This window comes from Lethenteron reissneri, unplaced genomic scaffold (assembly GCF_015708825.2).
Source record: "Lethenteron reissneri isolate LAM-NWPU_2019-01 unplaced genomic scaffold, ASM1570882v1 scaffold_1321, whole genome shotgun sequence".
Taxonomy (NCBI): domain Eukaryota; kingdom Metazoa; phylum Chordata; class Hyperoartia; order Petromyzontiformes; family Petromyzontidae; genus Lethenteron; species Lethenteron reissneri.
The window spans coordinates 120,489-124,802 of record NW_026891027.1 but is presented as its reverse complement, the minus strand read 5'-3'; the positions used below and the strand labels follow the sequence as shown (position 1 = coordinate 124,802).

The 4,314-nt window shown below is 42.0% G+C and overlaps 1 non-coding gene across 1 annotated transcript; it reads right to left on the bottom strand.

The window, feature by feature from the left end:
* Positions 1-2,133: 2,133 nt before the first annotated feature.
* TRNAQ-CUG (transfer RNA glutamine (anticodon CUG)) lies at positions 2,134-2,205 on the bottom strand. The gene has a single exon. It is a non-coding gene; the product is annotated as a tRNA-Gln (tRNA).
* Positions 2,206-4,314: the final 2,109 nt, after the last annotated feature.

Genomic DNA, 4,314 nt, shown 5'->3' with positions numbered 1-4,314 from the left:
ATGAGGCAGCGTCATTGTGTGACCACGGGGTTCAAATGCTGCTGGCCACTGTCGGGGCTTTCGCTGCCCTCAGTCACATCATCACATTTTTCTATGCATTTTTGTGCTTACTTTGTGCCGGCGTGTTGGCTTGCCTGCATTCCGGGACTTATTTGAGCAGATCCGGTACCTCTCGAATCGAAAAAAATATGAATATTAAAAAAAGTTTTTAAAGAAATGATTAAAATAAAATATAACATTATAATGTAATCACTAGAAAATTACGGAGCCCGTGTTGGCATCGGTGGATGAATTACTAATTTGTGGCCACGCAATAACAAGATAATCTAATAAGTTATATATAAAGCTTTCTTAACAACAGCATCACAATTTCATAAAATAATAACAAATGCAGACTTCTAAGATGAACCAAAATAATTATGCACATCGTCATGTACAGTCTGTGGCTCGGTGCGTAAATGTCACCACCAGAGGATGAGGGAATTTAAATCATTAAAATTCATCCACACATATCAGGTGTAAATAATAATGTAAACAGCCCAGACTGTAAAATGTAGATATTAGCTCAATGACGTGTTATAAACTGCTGCGGTTTAGAATCCCTCTGCGTAAAGAAGCTCCCAAAACCTCACAGCGCAGCGTGTGTGTAAAGGAGCCGTGGTGTCCCTTGAATTTGCCTTCAATTTAACAAATTGTGTTTGTGTGTTCCGTTCGTTTTCTCCGCTGGACACAGAAGTCGCCTTTGCTCAAGATGCCACTTTATTAATCACTGACACAAAGACTGATACCGTCACTGCAGTATAGCCTAAATAAGTCCCACTGCATTGTAAGTGGCATGTGTGTGCTGTTTTAAGCGTCGTTTTATGTGCGTTCCGGGACCTGTGCGCTGTCATATGTACTTAGTGTTCCGGCACCTTGTGATTTACAAATAAAGCACTGGATACATCATGACCTGCGCGAAAGAGGGCGGAAAACTATGAATTTCACCCTCCTGCTCTCCGCGCATCCAAAGCCACTCTTTTCTCTCCCGGCTCTCTCTCTCACTCACTCTCACACGTACACAAACACACACACACCCACGACCCCGCCCCCCATGTCACTCACATGCATGCCGCATTCACTGGACAGGCACACAGTAGGAAACCAGAACATCATAACATTGTCCCACACAGCAGCTAACAGCGGGGTTGCTACAATATAAAAGTCGCGGGCCGCACTAACATTAAACTTTCATATTAAGGTGGGGGCCACAAAATATCGTCCCGAGGGCCGCAATTGGCCCGCGGGCCGCGAGTTTGAGACCCCTGATTTACATTGAATACAGTCACAATAATAATATTACTGTCTAAACCAACTAACTTCTTAAACTTCTAACCGTGGCCTTTTCATTAAAATAATATTTCCCTTTTATCAAAGATCCTCTTTCAGAAGGGTACTGCTTTGGGATGTTTGAAAAATGGTAAGAAACCAGTGTACAGAGAAAACCCATGCAATACGAGGAGGGAAATACCCAAAGTTCAGCTAAATTTAGATTCAATTGATTTCTGTACTAACATCTCCATAGCACCTTCGCTTGTGCATTCAATGGATCATTACTGGACACATGCAAATATACCATGACACATGCAACTACGTGACTTCACACGCAACTTCACCATTATACATGCAAACGCATCATTTCACATGCAGATGCGTACCCAGGAGGTGACTTGGCCTCATAACTACATTCGAGAGGACAAAGAGCTGAACATTTGATTTTGATCCAGTCAGCTTATGCAATTGAATTTTTTATTTTCTTTTTTACTAAAACTTAAAATAAGTTTCTTTGTCGGTAAAAAAAACTTAATTCTAGATTTGAAGCTTTCGTGACTGCAAGGATTCATGCTTATAGGTTTTTCGGTAAAGTCACGTAGGTAAAAAATAAAAAAATAAAAAAATAAAATGAAATAAAAAATAAATCACATTTATTTTATTTCTATTATTATTTACATTAATTCTTTTTTTACCTACGTGACTTTACCGAAAAACCTAAGAGTATAACAAAAACTTAACTTGGAGCTTTAGTGACTGCAGGAATTACTCTTTGGTTCTTTCGATCAAGTCACGTATAAAGATAAAAAAATAATTATTTGTAGGTCCCACCGAGATTTGAACTCGGATCGCAGGATTCAGAGTCCTGCGTGCTAACCATTACACCACGGAACCCCCACGTAGAGCTGCCTCATTGCACAACCTCTCGGCAGCAGCTGCTGAGCCCACATTTAGAAAAGTGTTTTCTGAGAACCGAGCCATCTGCACTTACTCCTGACACCGCATATCTTTTCTGTGCTGCCATCTCCTGGCCAGTTTCACAAACATAATTCATTTTAATATCAAACACGTGAAGAGGGGCATTACTTTTCCATGAATTCATTTGAAAACGTTAACTCAAAATTTTTGTTATTTTATTGAGTTTTATTTTGAGTTATTTTTATGGAACTCTCCATTTAAAACGCTACTAAAAATGTTTACACCTGGCACAATCACAGGGGCTACCAACAGAAACAGCACGTGACATGAGTGCACACTCATCAAGAAATCAACGCACTCACCATTGGCTCCATCCCTCGGGTGCTATTCAGAAATATATTCAATTAGTCCAACGTGAGATGATTTTCTCTTTGCAACCCTTGAATCTTGAGTTCAAGTTTCAGCGTGACCTCTTGGTTTTATATTTTACGCTATGTTCAAAAAAAGGTTGGATTTTTAATTTAAATCTAGTTAAGTCTTGCTGGATCGTGATAAAGTGTCACTCTTTTCGTCTTGATAATTGTTTTTTTACCCTTTTATCTGTCAACAAAACTGACACCTTTTTTTTACGAGGAGTCATGTTTGCATAGACCACAATACCTGCAGTCATAATACAAACAAAAAACACAACTCTGATAATGTATGTTCACTGTCCTTGAAGTTGATTGGTCCACACCCGAGACAGCTTTCCTTGGAGCCTAGTCTCACATGTGGGTTGGACCAGATGACGCCAAAAGGCGTCTTCTCGAATTAGTTCAACGCAGTAAGCCCCCTTTTGACGTGCTAATATATTCCTGACCAGGAGATGCCAGTAGAGCAATGGGTTACATCTAAATGTGTTGAGCTTTTGAGTCTTACTCCCTCCGATCTTGGGTTTTCTCCAGGCTCTCTGGTGTCCTCTCACTTGCCAAACAACAACAACAACACGATTGGTCACAACATTCATTTGCTAGGGGGGGGGGGTCTTAGTTCAAACTTTGGTGGTGCCTGAGAATAGTAATGTTTCACAGCTGGAGTTCGACATTGCTCTGTAAAGTTTCATCAATAACCGCAATTACTTTTTCTGATTAGAACCTTTGGCGGATTAATTACTAGCATTGGTTCGTCCTCAAGCACTCGTCAAAGAATCAGGATGTAAACGTTTGCTACACTTAGGCTGAGCAACTTCTGCCAAAAGTTTGTGGTGTCAGTGGTGTCGTGGTTAGCACTCAGGGCTTTGATTCCTGTACCCTGGTAGCTGAAATTGCAATGAAACCGGCGGTAATTTATTTTATTAACATAATGTAGCTCGAGACACTGCCGAACAGAGATCGCATTGCATGGCGATGCGCTGTGATGGTCCTGTGATGTAATGGTTTGCACCCAAGACTAAATCATGCGATCTGAGTTCAACCCCCGGCTAACTTCGACTGAGTTTTGCAACTCTTCATTTCACAGTTTCTTCATCAATAAAATCGTGAGTTAAGATTTTAACGGTGTAGAATTCTAGAAGCATCCAGCAGCATCCTACTACACCGAGGCGGCGGCCGTAGAACCGCGAATCCCGACGTCGTTCTGTTCGCCAAAAGCCGCGTTGTGTTCGATTCGCGTCGTCAAAAAAGTGTGTTCCCTAATACGCGAATCGCCGCGTTGTATCCGATTCGCGGTGTGAACACACGCGCCATAGGAGGACAGACTTCTCCATTTACCAGCAATGACCCCCCCCCCCGGTTTAATGAGCGTCCTGGTCGCCCCCTCTAAGTGTAGCAGTGCGGAATGCGCACGGTGACATATTGCCGACATGGTGGTTGTGGTGAAGTTGGTGGTGGTGGTGTTGTTCAGAAACTCACTCAGACACACACACACACAGAGACACACACACACAGACACACGTACACAGATACACATACACAGATACACACACACAGAGAGACACACAGAGACACGCAGACATACACACAGATACACACACAGACACACACAGACACACACACAGATACACACACAGATACACACACAGACACACACACAGATACACACGCAGAT